This window comes from Heptranchias perlo, chromosome 9, assembly GCF_035084215.1.
Source record: "Heptranchias perlo isolate sHepPer1 chromosome 9, sHepPer1.hap1, whole genome shotgun sequence".
In the NCBI taxonomy this organism is placed as follows: Eukaryota; Metazoa; Chordata; class Chondrichthyes; order Hexanchiformes; family Hexanchidae; genus Heptranchias; species Heptranchias perlo.
Window position 1 is genome coordinate 76,284,938 of NC_090333.1, and position 17,774 is coordinate 76,302,711.

At 44.6% G+C, this 17,774-nt stretch overlaps 1 protein-coding gene across 2 annotated transcripts in view; it reads right to left on the reverse strand.

Moving 5' to 3' along the window:
• LOC137325538 (torsin-1A-interacting protein 2-like) overlaps window positions 1–17,774 on the reverse strand; it is a 78,868-nt gene that overhangs the window by 14,395 nt on the left and 46,699 nt on the right. The window contains exons 16-17 of one of the 2 annotated variants that reach the window (XR_010963892.1): window positions 3,744–3,916; window positions 647–3,101 (exon numbers count right to left, since the gene is read on the reverse strand). The gene's annotated coding sequence lies outside the window, so the exon portion shown is untranslated. Of the gene's footprint in view, window positions 1–646; window positions 3,105–3,743; window positions 3,917–17,774 lie in introns of both variants that reach the window. The other variant, XR_010963891.1, reaches the window with a different exon arrangement.

Genomic DNA, 17,774 nt, shown 5'->3' on the forward strand with positions numbered 1-17,774 from the left:
TTGAAATCGGTCCAACACTTTTTCATTTCAGTGCTTTTTCCACTGCGACAGTTTTCCTTTCAGTGACAGCGTATCCCAGCACTAGGGGAATACCAGCTCCCTCTCCTTGCGAAAAAAAACACTACCAAATCCCAACAACATTTTTGAATTAACGCCACGCGCTGGAGGTCCTCGCAACCGTCAAAGCCGGCGCACGCGCTTGATGTTCTCGCAACTGGTGAAGGAGGTGCGCGCCCGGAGTGTTACTTCCGGCGAGTCCAGTCAAGAGAAGCGGCCAGAGAAGCTCATATTGTGCTTCAAGCAAAAGTACTTCAGTGTAAGCTACTCCCTCCATCTGTATTTTATGATATATTTGAAAGGATAAAAAGCACTCATTTAAGTGCAGTAGTTGGTTACCCTTCACTATTGTCACCTGCCAATATTGGGGTTACCACCCATCCAATATTGGATCGAGGTTTCTGGAAGGTTCTGGGTACAAGAAGTCCAGTTTTTAAAATAAAAGTCACTCTGCCTGTTATGACATGGAGGCATTTACTATGTTTCCAATTAATTTTCATCACCAGTTATAGCAAACCCCAGACCTTGAACGTTAATGCTACTTCCAAGCTGCCCTTCGACTGGTTTGGGTGAAATGTGTGAATCTTACCTGCTGCTTTAGTCCTCCTCCCCTAAAAGGGAGCGATTCCGATGACCAGAAGGAACTCCACAATGGAACACTGAAATCAAGAGTTTTAGACCAGCTTGAATGGTGGCCCAAACGTGCCGGAAAGATAAGGCTCGTTGTCACATTGATGCCTTTTTATTTGTTCATGGCATGTGGGCATCGCTGGCGAGGCCGGCATTTATTTTCCATCCCTAATTGTCCTTGAAAAGGTGGTGGTGAGCCGCCTTCTTGAACCGCTGCAGTCCGTGTGGTGAAGATTCTCCCACAGTGCTGTTAGGAAGGGAGTTCTAGGATTTTGACCCAGCGACGATGAAGGAACGGCGATATATTTCCAAGTCGGGATGGTGTGTGACTTGGAGGGGAACGTGCAGGTGGTGTTGTTACCATGTGCCTGCTGCTCTTGTCCTTCTAGGTGGTAGAGGTCATGGGTTTGGGAGGGGTTGTTGAATAAGCCTTGGCGAGTTGCTGCAATGCATCCTGTGGATGGTACACACTGCAGCCACTGTGCGCTGGTGGTGAAGGGAGTGAATGTTTAGGGTGGTGGATGGGGTGCCAATCAAGCGGGCTGCTTTGTCCTGGATGGTGTCGAGCTTCTTGAGTGTTGTTGGAGCTGCACTCATCCAGGCAAGTGGTGAGTATTCCATCACACTCCTGACTTGTGCCTTGTAGATGGTGGAAAGGCTTTGGGGAGTCAGGAGGTGAGTCATTCGCCGCAGAATACCCAGCCTCTGACCTGCTCTTGTAGCCACAGTATTTATGTGGCTGATCCAGTTAAGTTTCTGGTCAATGGTGACCCCCAGGATGTTGATGGTGAGGCATTCGGCGATGGTAATGCCATTGAATGTCAAGGGGAGGTGGTTAGATGCTCTCTTGTTGGAAATGATCATTGCCTTTTTTTTATTCATTCGTGGGATGTGGGCGTCGCTGGCAAGACCATCTTTTAATGCCTATACCTAATTGGCCTTGAGAAGGTGTTGGTGAGCCGCCTTCTTGAACCACTGCAGTCCATGTGGTGAAGGTTCTCCCACAGTGCTGTTAGGTAGGGAGTTCCAGGATTTTGACCGAGCGACGATGAAGGAGCGGCGATATATTTCCAAGTCGGGATGGTGTGTGACTTGGAGGGGAATGTGCAGGTGGTGTTGTTCCCATGCCTGGCACTTGTCTGGCGCAAATGTTACTTGCCACCAGCCCAAGCCTCTATGTTGTCCAAGTCTTGCTGCGTGCAGGCATGGACTGCTTCATTATCTGAGGGGTTGCGAATGGAACTGAACACTGTGCAATCATCAGCGAACATCCCCATTTCTGAACTTATGATGGAGGGAAGGTCATTGATGAAGCAGCTGAAGATGGTTGGGCCGAGGACACTATCCTCAGGAACTCCTGCAGCAATGTCCTGGGGCTGAGATGATTGGCCTTCAACAACCACTACCATCTTCCTTTGTGCTCGGTATGACTCCAGCCACTGGAGAGTTTTCCCCCCGATTCCCATTGACTTCAATTTTACTAGGCCTCCTCGGTGCCACACTCGGTCAAATGCTGCCTTGATGTGAAGGGCAGTCACTCTTACCTCACCTCTGGAATTCAGCTCTTTTATCCATGTTTGGACCAAGGCTGTAATGAGGTCGAGCCGAATGGCCCTGGCGGAGCCCAAACTCAAGCCCGACTTGAGCATCGTTGAGCAGGTTATTGGTGAGTAAGTGCTGCTTGATAGGACTGTCGATGACACCTTCCATCACTTTGCTGCTGCTTGAGAGCAGACTGAGGGGGCGGTAATTGGCCAGATTGGATTTTCCTGCATTTTGTGGACAGGACGTACCTGGGCAATTTTCCACATTGTCGCGTAGATGCCAGTGTTGTAGCTGTACTGGAACAGTTTGGCTGGAGGCACGGCTCGTTCTGGAGCACAAGTCTTCAGCACTACAGCCGGGATGTTGTCGGGGCCCATAGCCTTTGTTGTATCCAGTGCACTCAGTCGTTTCTTGATATCACGTGGAGTAAATCGAATTGGCTGAAGGCTGGCTTCTGTGATGGTGGGGATATCGGGGGTAGGCTAGAAGGATCATCCACTCTGTACTTTTGGCTGAAGATGGTTGCAAATGCTTCAGCCTTGTCTTTTGGACTCATGTGCTGGACTCTACCATCATTGAGGATGGGGATGTTTACAGAGCCTCCTCCTCCCGTTAGTTGTTTAATTGCCCACCACCATTCATGACTGGATGTGACAGGACTGCAGAGCTTTGATCTAATCCGTTGGTTGTGGAATCGCTTAGCTCTGTCTTTAGCATGTTGCTTCCGCTGTTTAGCATGCATGTAATCCTGAGTTGTAGCTTCACCAGGTTGGCACCTCATTTTTCGGTACACCTGGTGCTGCTCCTGGCATGCTCTTCTACACTCAAGTCGTAGTTGGCTTGTTCTCCATACACAGATGCGGCCGGACCTGCTGCGATTTCCAGCAAAAAAAAGTTATCTGTTTTTAATACAAACCCCAGCATCTGCTACATTTGACCCCCGGTGACCCCACCTCAGTATTCTTGGATGTAAGGTTTCCCTGACTAACCTGTTTGAACACTCCTTTGATTGCTGTGATTATCTGTCTGCCGAGGTGTGATAAACGGCAGTTAGAAAGATTATCTGTAATCACCAAGCATTGTTCTCTGACTATATATGCTGTGCCTTTATGCAACTCCTCCTCACTTCACCTGACGAAGGAGCAAAGCTCCGAAAGCTTGTGATTTCAAATAAAGCTGTTGGACTATAACCTGATGTTGTGCGACTCCTTACATATGTAATTACAGGCTTTGCCCATTAGAACGCATTGACCTAGAAATTCGATCACGCCTGAAGAGGGACTACGTGAAATTTGTGTTGCCAGCTCATTATCATGAGTCAGGCTTGCAGCCAACACTACCCGCACTTCATATTGATACGCGCCTGTTTTGGCGGCTGGAAAATCCGGCTTGACTGTTGCCACTTCAAGGCAGCCAGCACCTCTTAAAGGGGAGGTGCACTCTGGCTGGAGACAGCAGGGAAATTTTTTGGAAATTGAAAAAAATAGCTGGAAGAGATACAGAGAGGTTACCTGGGTTCTTGGATGCAGCTTTGGAGACCCTGGTCCAGGCTGTCGACTGGGGGAGGGAGATTCTGCTCCCCCCCCCACTGGGGGCAGAAAGCCCCGCCAGGCAACATCTCCACCTCCAGTGGGAAGACGTCGCAGGGTAGTTCAATACTAGGAGCTCAGCTTCCAAGATATGGCTGCAAAGCAGAAAAAAGTTCATTGACTTCACCAGATTTGTCAAGGTAAGGATCTTACCTCTCACATCAATTACTCTCTGCTCACACCTGCACCACCTGCAGCCATAATACTCTCATTATTCTGCGTACCTTAACTCTCCAACAATCACTGCACCACATTTCACTCCACCTCCTTCTCCTTCTCCTATTCACACACTCTGCACCTCCTACCCTCACCACTATTGCAACCCTCTCTTCATCACACCTCAGATCTTACACATAACATATTTACTATTTGACCACTTAAGACACATTCTCTAAACACCTCAAAAGGATGTCATTGACACATTCCCTTCTTCGTTGCAGGAGAAGGTCGCGCACATGTGGCAGGAAGCGGCAACTGGAGGAGGCAGAGCCGCCTGCATACCCCTTCCCCTGCGGAAGAAGACGGGCTGGCCATCACGGACAGAGGGGAAGTCATGGCGGTGGCAAGTTATAATGCTGGAAGAGACGTCATGTAGGGTTTCTTCACACCTTATTCCTCTTTGTCCCCTCTATCTCACCCTACACACTCTGCATAACAAACTGCAGCTGCTTTCATCAGCCACATCTCTCTCTGCTCTCCCTTCACACTAAGAGGTAACCCTTGTCCCGCTTTTTCATTTCAGGTGCTGAAAATGTCAAGGCCGCCTGTGTTAATTCAGGAAGAGAAGGCCAGCCTTCCTGAAGTTGGTGTCACTCGGAAGATCAGGAAGTAGAACCAGTATGGGTGGAAATAAGAAATAACAAGGGGCAGAAAACACTGGTGGGAGTAGTTTATAGGCCCCCTAACAGAAGCTATACTGTTGGACAGAGTATTAATCAAGAAATAATAGGAGCTTGTAACAAAGGTGGGGGATTTTAATCTTCATGTAAACTGGACAAATCAAATTGGCAAAGGTAGCCTAGAGGACGAGTTCATGGAATGCATTCAAGACAGTTTCCTAGATCAATACATCATGGAAACAACCAGGGAACAGGCTATTTTAGATCTTGTATTGTGTAATGAGACAGGGTTAATTAGCAATCTCATAGTAAAGGATCCTCTGGGGATGAGTTGTCATAATATGATAGAATTTCACATTGAGTTTGAGAGTGATGTACTTAAGTCCGAAACTAGAGTCTTAAATTTAAATAAAGCCAATTACATAGGTATGAGAGGCGAGTTGGCTAAGGTAGATTAGGAAATTAGATTAAAAGGCATGACAGTAGATAAGCAATGGCAAACATTTAAAGAAATATTTCAATATTCTCAATGAATATACTTTCCATTGAGGAATAAAAGCTCCACAGGAAGAGTGATCCATCCGTGGCTAACTAAAGAAGTTAAGGATAGTATTAGATTAAAAGAAGAGGCCTATAATGTTGCAAAGAAGAGTAGTAAGCCTGAGGATGGGGAGAGTTTTAGAAACCAGCAAAGGATGACCAAAACATTGATAAAGAGGGCAAAAATAGAATATGAGAGTAAACGAGCAAGAAATATAACAACAGATTGTAAGAGCTTCTCCAAGTATATTAAAAAGGAATAGAGTAACAAAAGTAAACGTTGGTCACTTAGAGGCTGTGACAGGAGAAATTATAATGGGGAATAAGGAAATGGCAGAGACGTTAAACAAATATTTTGATCCGTCTTCACAATAGAAGATACAAAAGGATACCAAAAATAGTGGGGAACTAAAGGGCTAATGAGAGTGAGGAAATTAAAATAATTATCAGTAGAAAAAAAGTACTTGAGAAACTAATGGGACTAAAAGCCGATAAATCCCCTGGACCTGATGGCCTACATACTAGGGTTCTAAAAGAGGTGGCTGCAGAGATGGTGGATGCATTGGCTGAGATGTTCCAAAAGTCCCTAGATTCTAGAAGGGTCCCAGCAGATTGGAAGGTAGCAAATATAACACCGCTATTCAAAAAAGGAGGTAGAGAGAAAACAGGGAACGAGAGGCCAGTTAGCCTGTCGTCAGTCGTCAGGAAAATGCTGGAATCCATTATTAAAGAAGTGGTAAAGTGGCATTTAGAAAATCATAATATGATTAGGCAGAATCAGCATGGTTTTATGAAAGGGAAATCGTGTTTGACAAATTTATTAGAGTTATTTGAGGATGCAACTAGCAGGACAGATAAAGGGGAACCAGTGGATGTAGTATATTTGGATTTTCAAAAGGCATTTGATAAGGTGCCACATAAAAGGTTGTTAAGCATGATAAGGGCTCATGGGGTTGGGGGTAATATATTAGCATGGATAGAGAATTGGTTAACGAACAGAAAACAGAGAGTAGGGATAAAGAGGTCATTTTCAGGTTGTAACTAGTGGGGTGCTGCAAGGATCAGTGCTTGGGCTTCAACCATTTACAATCTATATTAATGACTTAAATGAAGGGACCGAGTGTAATGTATCCAAGTTTGCTGATGAATCAAAGCTAGGTGGGAAAGTAAGCTGTGAGGAGAACACAAGAATCTGCAAAGGGATATAGACAGGTTAAGTGAGTGGGCAAGGAAGTGGCAGATGGAGTATAATGTGGAGAAATGTGAGATTATTCACTTTGGTAGGAAGAATAGAAAAACAATATTTATAAATCATAGAATCATTGAAAGGTTACAGCACGGAAGGAGGCCATTCGGCCCATCAAGTCCGCACCAGCTTTATGCAAGAGCAATCCAGTTAGTCCCACTCCCCCACTGTATCCCCGTAGCCCTGCTAATTTTTTCCTTTCAAGTACTTATCCATTTCCCTTTTGAAGGCCATGATTGAATCTCCCTCCACCACCCCCTCAGGCAGTGCATTGCAGATCCTAACCACTCTCTGTGTAAAAAAGTTTTTCCTCATGTCACCTTTGGTTATTTTGCCAATCACCTAAATTCTATGTCCTCTGGTTCTTGACCCTTCCGCCAATGGGAACAGTTTCTCTCTATCTGCTCTGTCTAGACCTTTCATGATTTTGAATAACCCTATCAAATCTCCTGACAACCTTCTCTGTTCCAAGGAGAACAACCTCAAATTCTGGGGTCTATCCACATAACTAAAGTCCCTCAACCCTGCAATCATTCTAGTAAATCTTCTCTAGGGCCTTCACATCATTCCTAAAGCGCGGTGCCCAGAACTAGACACAATACTCCAGTTGTGGCCGAACCAGTGTTTTATAAAGGTTCATCATGATTTCTATACTTTTGTACTCTATGCCTCTATTTATAAAGCCCAGGATCCTGTATGCTTTTTTAACCTGTCTCGCCACCTTCAACGATTTGTGCACATATACCCCCAGATCTCTCTGTTCCTGAATCCCTTTTAGAGTTGTGTCCTCTAGTTTATATTGCCTCTCCTCGTTCTTCCTACCCAAACGTATCACTTCGCATTTTTCTGTGTTAAATTTCATCTGCATCGTGTCCGCCCATGCCACCAGCCTGCCTATTTCCTCTTGAAGTCTATCACTATCCTCCTCACTGTTTACTACCCTTCCAAGTTTTGTGTCATCTGCAAATTTTGAAATTGTGCCCTGGACACCTAAGTCCAAGTCATTAATATATAACAAGAAAAGCAGTGGTCCCAGCACCGACCCCTGGGAAAGCACCACTGTACACCTCCCTCCAGTCCAAAAAACTGTTCACCACAACTCTCTGTTTCCTGTCACTTAGCCAATTGTGTATCCATGTTGCTACTGCCCCTTTATTCCATGGGCCGCAATCTTGATGATAAGCCAACCATGCGGCACTTTATCAAACTCCTTTTGAAAGTCCATATACACCACATCAACTGCATTTCCCTCATCTACCCTCTCTGTTACCTCATTAAAAAACTCTATCAGGTTAGTTAAACATAATTTGCCTTTAACAAATCGATGCTGGCTTTCCCTAATCAATCCACACTCCCCACCACTGAGGTTAAACTGACTGGCCTATAGTTGCTGGGTTTATCTTTACATCCTTTTTTGAACAAGGGTGTAACATTTGCATTCTCCACTCCTCTGGCACCTCCCCGTGGTGAGAAAGTAGTAAATGTTGGTGTTCAGAGAGATTTGTGTGTCCTCGTACAAGAAACACAGAAAGTTAGCATGCAGTTACAGCAAGCAATTAGGAAGGCAAATGGAATGTTGGCCTTCATTGCAAGGGGTTTGGAGTACAAGAGTAAGGAAGTCTTGCTACAGTTGTACAGGACTTTGGTGAGACCACAACTGGAGTACTGTGTACAGTTTTGGTCTCCTTATCCACAGAAGGATATAGTTGCCTTAGAGGCGGTGCAACAAAGGTTCACTAGATTGATTCCTGGGATGAGAGGGTTGTCCTATGAGGAGAGATTGAGTAGAATGGGCCTATATTCTGAAGTTTAGAAAATGAGAGGTGATCTCATTGAAACATATAAGATTCTGAGAGGGCTTGATAGGGCAGATGCTGAAAGGTTGTTTCCCCTGGCTAGAGAGTCTAGAACTAGGGGGCATAGTCTCAAGATAACGGGTTGGCCATTTAAGATTGATATAAGGAGGAATTTCTTCACTCAGAGGGTTGTGAATCTTTGGAATTCTCTACCCCAATGGGCTGTGGATCATCAGTTGTTGAGTATGTTGAAGGCTGTGATAGATAGATTTTTAGACTCTAGAGGAATCAAGGGATATGGGGATCGGCCAGGAAAGTGGAGTTGAGGTCGAAGATCAGCCATAATCTTATTGAACAGTGGAGCAGGCTTGAAGGGCTGTTTGGCCTACTCCTGACATTTATTTCTTATGTTTTTATCTGACCAGAGCAAGTACTAGCCCAGAGACTGGCACCATGCATACCATAAAGGGTAGGTTAGAGGAGGGACCTTTGCGGGAAGCATCACCAGCCACAAGTGTGCAGGAGCTAGGCAGGGGAATAGACTCCACAGGTACCAGTTCGTTTAAGGGCGTGATCACATACTAGTTCTGCTGCAGAGGACTCAGTTGCTGAATTCAAGGGCCCAGGCTACCAAAGAAGGCTGATGGACATACACCAGGAAATGATAGGTGCACTGACCAGCCTGCAAGTGAGCATGAGTCCCGAAGGCTATGTTGCCTACCTGGTGCCAGGGTTAAGGACATCTCCTCCGGGCTGGAGAAGAACTTGGAGTGGGAGGGGGAGGATCCACTTGTCGTGGTCCATGTAGGTACCAACGACATAGGTAGCACTAAGAAAAGAGAGAGTTTGAGCAGCTAGGGACTAAATTAAATAGCAGAACCACACAGGTAATAATCTCTGGAATATTACCTGAGCCACAAGCAAATTGGCATAGGGTAAATAAGATCAGAGAGATGAATGTGTGGCTCAAAGATTGGTGTGGGAGAAGTGGGTTTCGATTCGTGGGGCACTGGCACCAGTACTGGGGAAAGAGAGAGCTGTTCCGTTGGGACGACTACACCTGAACCATGCTGGGACCAGAGTTCTAGCGAATCGAATAACTAGGGAGGTAGATGGGGCTTTAAACTAAATAAGGGGGGAGGAGGGTCTCAGTGGAGAGAAATCTAGAATGCTAAAGAGAAAAGACAAAGAAGCAGTGCAGGAAAGCGATTGGAGTAAGGATAACCAGATTGTGTCAGGAAGGGACAGAGCGTACAAACAAAGGAGTGCACTAACAAATAGGGTCCGGATAAGAAAAAATGTTAATAAGACAAATAAGGCCATAGTTAATGTTAAGATGTTTAAAAATATTAAAAAGACAAATGTACAGGCACTGAATCTGAATGCACAAAGCATTCGTAATAAGGTAGACGAATTAACAGCGCAAATAGATGTAAACGGATACGATATAATTGCAATTACAGAGACATGGCTGCAGGGTGACCAAGGCTGGGAGCTGAGTATCCAAAGGTATTTGATATTTAGGAAGGACAGGCAAAAAGGAAAAGGAGGTGGGGTGGCGTTGTTAGTAAAGGATGAAATCAGAGCAATAGTGAGAAAGGATATTGGCTCAGAGAGTCAAGATGTAGAATCAGTCTGGTTGGAGTTAAGAAGCACCAAGGGGCAGAAAACACTGGTGGGAGTTGTGTATAGGTCTCTAAACAGTAGTGGTAATGTAGGGAACAGCATCAAAAAGGAAATTAGAGATGTATGTAACAAGCGTACTGCAGTAATTACGTATGGACAGGCCAAACCAAATTAGCAATAATACTGTGGAGGATGAATTCCTGGAGTGTGTACAAAATGTTTTTTTAGACCAGTACATTGAGGAACCAACCAGGGAACAGGCTATCCTAGATTGGGTATTGTGCAATGAGAAGGGGTTAATTAATAATCTTGTTGTGCAGGGTCCTTTAGGGAAGTGTGACCATAACATGATAGAATTCTTCATTAAGATGGAAAATAAAGTAGTCCAATCCGAAACTAGGGTCCTAAATCTAAACAAAGGAAACTACGAAGGTATGAGGAGTGAGTTGGCTATGATAGATTGGGAAGCTTCAATAAAAGGCATGATGGTAGATAGGCAATGGCTAACATTTAAGGAACGGATGCATGAATTGCAATAATTATACATTCCTTTCTGGCGCAAAAACACAAAAGGAAAAGCGGCCCAACCATGGCTAACAAAAGAAATTAAGGATAGTATTAGATCCAAAGAAGAGTCATATAAAGTTGCCAGAAAAAGTAGCAAGGCTGAGGTTGGGAGCAATTTAGAATTCAGCAAAAAAGGACCAAGAGATTGATCAAGAGGGGAAAAATAGAGTATGAGAGTAAACTTGTAAGTAACATAAAAGGGGACTGTAAAAGCTTCTACAAGTACGTAAAAAGAAAAAGATTAATGAAGAAAAATGTAGGTCCCTCACAGTCAGAAACGGGAGAATTTATAATGGGGAACAAGGAAATATCAGAGCAATTAAACAAATACTTTGGTTCTGCCTTGATGGAAGAGTACACAAATAACTTCCCAGAAATGCTAGGGAACCAAGGGTCTAGTGAGAAGGAGGAATTAAAGGAAATTAGTATTAGTTAAAAAATAGTGCTGGAGAAATAAATGGGACTGAAAGCTGATAATTCCCCAGGGCCTGATAATCTGCATCCCAGAGTACTAAAAAAGGTAACCATGGAAATAGTGGATGCATTAGTTGTCATCTTCCAAAATTCTATAGATTATGGAACAGTTCCTGCAGATTGAAGGGTGGCAAATGTAATCCCACTGTTTAAAAAAGGAGGGAGAGAAAACAGGGAACTACAGACCGGTTAGCCTAACATCAGTGGTAGGGAAAATGGACACTTAGAAAATATCAATGGGATGAGACAAAGTCAACATAGATTTATGAAAGCAAAATCATGTTTGACAAACCTACTGGAGTTTTTTGAGGATTTAACTGGTGGAATAGATACGGGAGAACCAGTGGATGTAGTTTATTTGGATTTTTTAGAAAATTTAAGAAAGGAGAGGGAAACCGGGGAATTATAGACCAGTTAGCCTAACATCTGTTGTGGGGAAAATGCTGGAGTCTATAATTAAGGCTAGGGTGACTGAACACCGAGAATTTTCAGTTAATCAGAGAGAGCCAGCATGGATTTGTGAAAGGTAGGTCGTGCCTGTCAAACCTGATTGAATTTTTTGAAGAGGTGATTAAAGTAGTGGACAGGGGAATGTCAATGGATGTTATTTATATGGACTTCCAGAAGGCATTTGATAAGGTCCCACATAAGAGACTGTTAGCTAAGATAGAAGCCCATGGAATCGAGGGAAAAGTACCGACTTGGTTAGGAAGTTGGCTGAGCGAAAGGCGACAGAGAGTAGGAATAATGGATAGGTACTCACATTGGCAGGATGTGACTAGTGGAGTCCCGCAGGGATCTGTCTTGGGGCCTCAATTATTCACAATATTTATTAACGACTTAGATGAAGGCATAGAAAGTCTCCTATCTAAGTTTGCCGATGACACAAAGATTGGTGGCATTGTAAGCAGTGTAGATGAAAACATAAAATTACAAAGCGATATTGATAGATTAGGTGAATGGGCAAAACTGTGGCAAATGGAATTCAATGTAGACATGTGAGGTCATCCACTTTGGATCAAAAAAGGATAGAACAGGGTACTTTCTAAATGGTAAAAAGTTAAAAACAGTGGATGTCCAAAGGGACTTAGGGGTTCAGGTACATAGATCATTGAAGTGTCATGAACAGGTGCAGAAAATAATCAAGAAGGCTAATGGAATGCTGGCCTTTATATCTAGAGGACTAGAGTACAAGGGGGCAGAAGTTATGCTGCAGCTATACAAAACCCTGGTTAGACCGCACCTGGAGTACTGTGAGCAGTTCTGGGCACCGCACCTTCGGAAGGACATATTGGCCTTGGAGGGAGTGCAGCGTAGGTTTACTAGAACGATACCCGGACTTCAAGGGATGAGTTATGAGGAGAGATTATACAAATTGGGGTTGTATTCTCTAGAGTTTCGAAGGTTAAGGGGTGATCTGATCGAAGTTTATACGGTATTAAGGGGAACAGATAGGGTGGATAGAGAGAAACTATTTCCGCTGGTTGGGGATTCTAGGAGTAGGGGGCACAGTCTAAAAATTAGAGCCAGACCTTTCAGAAGCGAGATTAGAAAACATTTTTACACACAAAGGGTGGTAGAAGTTTGGAACTCTCTTCCGCAAACGGCAATTGATACCAGCTCAATTGCTAAATTTAAATCTGAGATAGATAGCTTTTTGGCAACCAAAAGTATTAATGGAAATGGGCCAAAGGCAGGTTTCTGGAGTTAGATCACAGATCAGCCATGATCTTATCAAATGGCAGAGCAGGCATGAGGGGCTGAATGGCCTACTCCTGTTCCTATGTTCCTATTTTCAGAAGGCCTTTGATAAAGTCCCACATAAGAGGTTAATGTGCAAAATTAAAGCACATGGGATTGGTGGTAATATATTGGCATGGATTGAAAATTGGTTTACAGACAGGAAACAGAGAGTTGGAATAAATGGGTCTTTTTCGGGGTGGCAGGCAGTGACTAGTGGGGTACCGCAGGGATCGGTGCTTGGGCCCCAGCCATTCACAATATATATCAATGATTTGGATGAGGGAACCAAATGTAATATTTCCAAGTTTGCTGACGACACAAAACTAGGTGGGATCGTGAGTTGTGAGGAGGATGCAAAGAAGCTTCAAGGTGATTTAGATAAATTGAGTGAGTGGGCAAATACATGGCAATGCAGTATAATGTGGATAAATGTGAAGTTATCCACTTCGGAAGGAAAAACAGAAAGGCAGAGTATTATTTAAATGGTGATAGATTGGGAAATGTTGATGTACAAAGGGACCTGGGTGTCCTTGTACACCAGTCACTGAAAGCAAACATGCAAGTGCAGCAGGCAGTTAGGAAGGCAAATGGTATGTTGGCCTTCATTGCAAGAGGATTTGAGTTTAGGAGCAAGGATGTCTTACTGCAGTGAGACCACACCTGGAGTATTGTGTGCAGTTTTGGTCTCCTTACCTCAGAAAGGATATACTTGCATAGAGGGAGTGCAATGAAGGTTCACCAGACTGATTCCTGGGATGGCAGGACTGTCGCATGAGGAGAGATTGGGACGACTCGGCCTGTATTCACTTGAGTTTAGAAGAATGAGAGGGGATCTCATTGAAACATATAAAATTCTGACAGGGCTAGACAGACTGGATGCAGGGAGGATGTTTCCCCTGGCTGGGGGGGTCCAGAACGAGGGGTCACAGTCTCAGGATACGGGGTAGGACATTTAGGACTGGGATGAGGAGAAATTTCTTCACTCAGAGGGTGGTGAACCTGTGGAATTCCCTACCACAGAAGGCTGTGGAGGCCAAGTCACTCAATATATTTAAGAAGCAGCTAGATCGATTTCTAGACACAAAAGGCTTCAAGGGTTATGGGGAGAGCGCGGGAATATGGTACTGAGATAAAGGATCAGCCATGATCATATTGAATAACGGTGCAGGCTCGAAGGGCCGAATGGCCTACTCTTGCTCCTATTTTTCTATGTTTCTATGTTTCTTGCGAGCAATAGAGTCATAGAGAGTCATAGAGTCATACAGCACGGATAGAGGCCCTTCGGCCCATCGTGTCCGCGCCGGCCATCAGCCCTGTCTACTCTAATCCCATATTCCAGCATTTGGTCCGTAGCCTTGTATGCTATGGCATTTCAAGTGCTCATCCAAGTGCTTCTTGAATGTTGTGAGGGTTCCTGCCTCCACAACCCTTTCAGGCAGTGAGTTCCAGACTCCAACCACCCTCTGGGTGAAAAAGATCTTTCTCAAATCCCCTCTAAACCTCCCGCCTTTTACCTTGAATCTATGTCCCCTTGTTATAGTACCCTCAACGAAGGGAAAAAGCTCCTTTGTATCCATCCTATCTGTGCCCCTCATAATTTTGTACACCTCAATCATGTCCCCCCACAGCCTCCTCTGCTCCAAGGAAAACAAACCCAATCTTCCCAGTCTCTCTTCATAGCTGAAGCGCTCCAGCCCTGGTAACATCCTGGTGAATCTCCTCTGCACCCTCTCCAAAGCGATCACATCCTTCCTGTAGCTCAGAGCTCCAACTTGTGTCAGGGCTTCATGCAGAGCATGGAGACCAGAGTCCAAAATGCTGCAAGTGGTCAGCTCCATGAAATTAACAGTGGTGTCCACCATGATGGAGCCTCTTCTGGCAGCTCACACTGCTGCCAAAGAGGCCACTTCTGCCGCAGGTGTCAGCTCGGCTCTGGAAGCGGCTGTTGACAGGGTTTTCCAGGATGTCACATCACTGCTGCACTCTGTTCTCAGGTCGAGCCAAAGGAGTGCTGAAACGCAGTCTCAGCAGAGTGGCCTTGTCTCCATGGGAGAGGCAGCTGTTGTCTTCTCTCAAGATGACAATATGCGTGATATCCCGCCATCCACTCGGTCAGTGCCCTTGTTGGTGCCACACAAACAGCTGGGCAAGACTGCTCAGGCCTATGCCGAGATGCTGCAGTCTGTAGCTGGGCCCTCAGAGCCCAGGGCTGCGTGAGGTCCCCAACCACAGCCATGTGAAGTGTCCTCACTGGAACCTTAGCCTTTCACTTTCCAAACTCTGACAATGGGGATACACTGGAGGAGGATAGGTAAACAAGCACACAGACAGGCACTAAGGGACTGCGCAAGGATGATTCTTCATTATTCCTGTTATATTTTATATACAGATGGAATTGAGTTGTTGGATTAATTTCTTTTTGGATTTGCAGGACTGTTGGTGTATTGGGGATGGGAGAACCGGTTCATGTGAAGCATTCTTGGACGAGTTGCTCTCGGAGCTCTGGCAGCTAGGGACACTGACGATCAATGCTGCTTATGCTCTTCATCCTCCTCCTCTTCCATTTCATGCTGGCCAGGTGGTGGAAAGGGCTGGTCCTTCATTATCACAAACTTGTACAGCATGCAGCACATGACCACAAATCTGCATGCACAATCAGGGCTGTACGCCAAAGTTCCTCCCGAATGGACCAGGCAACGGAAGCATTGCTTGAGCACACCAACAGTCTGCTCATTGATATTTCTGGTGGCAGTACGGCTCTCATATGCCACCTCTGCGGCTGTGGCTGGGTTCCTGACAGGAGTCTTGAGCCATGTCGCCCAGTAGCCAACCTGTGACCTGACGGTCTGGTTTGAATAAAGACGACACAAAGGACTGGTGCAGGATGAATGAATCATGACTGTTGGCAGGAAACCAGGCACACAAGCTGGACATTGAGGGAGTGGAATTCCTTTCTATTCAGAAAGATGCCAGGATGATGATGGGGAGCATGCAGGCATATAGTCTATGGCACCTTAGACCCTGGGGAAGTCTGCAATGTGGGCAAAGCCCAGTGCTCACTTATCCTGTTGCGCTCTGTCCATTGGGACAGTGATGTCAGTGTTGTTCTCCTAGTATAGAGGGGCTCGGTGACCTGGAGAAAGTTTTTTCCGGAAACTGGGGAGATGTTACTTGCTGTAGCCTGAACTGGAGCCCATTACATAAAAGTTAAGAGCCACTGTGAGTGCTGTCCATGCCCTGGTTTGGCGCTCCAGTTATGGATGCAGCAGGTGACATATCGGTGAAGGCCTCCTTGTTGAAGCGAAGGCGCCTGACACATTTCGCCATTGCTCCTCAGTAAAGTTGAGGTATGGGAAGTACTCACTGAAGACCTATTGTGGGTGTGGGCTGCTCCCTAAGTGCCCTTCTCCCAGTTGCTCCAGCACTTTCCTGTCTCCTTCAATGCTTCTCCTCATTCTCCATCCCCCAATGACAGACCTACCAGACCGCCCATGATGGCAATCAAACCAGAAGCAGTCCAGCACCAGCAAAATCTTGTTACCTTGTATTCAGTTGTATAATGCAAAAAAATGCCCAGATGTTAACCAGCATCCTAAAAGGACAAACCAGCAACTAGCTTGTATGGAGCAGATGAGCCCTTTAAATAGTGGTGCTGAAGGGTACCAGCTGCCCGTTAGCGCCATTATTTGTTGAGCGAGTTTGTCTGTGGCATGTCAGGCACTGAGGCAGACCAATTTCACAAAAGGGTCTTACAACAAGCCTTATTTAAGTACTATTAAAAATAGCCATGGATGACAAAAGAGGTAAGGGACAACATAAAACTAAAAAAAAACATACAAAAATGCAAAAAATAGCACAGATCCTGGCGACTGGAAGAGATACAAAGAACAGCAAAGGGTGACAAAACAGATAGCAAGAGCTACAAAAAGGGAGTATGAAAAGAAACTTGCAAGGGATATCAAAATCAACACAAAAAATTTTACAATTATAAGGAAAAAGGTGGTCAATTGCAATGTGGGCCCCTTAAAAATGGTGATATCATAAATGAAAATAAGGAAATGGCAGACATGCTAAATAATTACTTTGTGTCAGTATTTACAGTAGATGAAGATGCTAGCATGCCGGACAACCCAAGGAAACTAATTTTGAATCGGGGACTCACCATAATTAACGTAATCAAATTAACAGTAATGAAGAAAATAATTGCACTGAAGAGTGACAAATCCCCAGGATCAGATGGTTTCCATCCCAGGGTTTTAAAGGAAGTAGATGAGAACATTGCAGAAGCCCATTAACTATAATCTTCCAAAGTTCTCTCGATTCGGGAACTGTTCCTTTAGATTGAAAAATTGCACATATCACTCTGCTGTTTAAGAAAGGCGAAAGAGGGAAACCAGGGAATTATAGACCAATTAGCCTAATATCTGTTGTCGGGAAATTACTAGAGTCTATAATTAAGGATAGAGTGACTGAACACTGAAAATTTTCAGCTGATCAGAGAGAGCCCGTGTGGATTTGTAAATGCCTGTCAAGTCTGATTGAATTTTTTGAAGAGGTGACTAAGGTAGTGGACAGGGGAATATCTATAGATGTTATTTATATGGACTTCCAGAAGGCATTCGATAAAGTCCCTCATAAGAGACTGTTAGCTAAAGATGAAGCTCATGGAATTGAGGGCAAATTATTGACCTGGTTAGGAAATTGGCTGAGCAGCAGAAGACAGAGTAGGGATAATGGGCAGCTACTCAAATTGGCAGGATGTGATTAGTGGTATCCCACAGGGATCTGTGTTGGGGTCTCAACCATTCACTGCATTTATTAATGACTTAGATGTCGGGATAGAGAGCCACATATCCAAATTTGCCGATGATACAAAGATAGGCAGCATTGTAAGCAATGTAGATGGAAGCATAAAATTACAGAGTGATATTAATAGATTAAGTGAGTAGGCAAAACTGTGGCAAATGGATTTCAATGTAGGCAAGTGTGAGGTCATCTACTTTGGACCTAAAAAGGATAGATCAGAGTGCTTTCTAAATGGTGAAAAGCTCAAAACTTGAGGTCCAAAGAGATTTAAGGGTCCTTGTATATAAATCATTAAAATGTCATGGACAGGTACAGA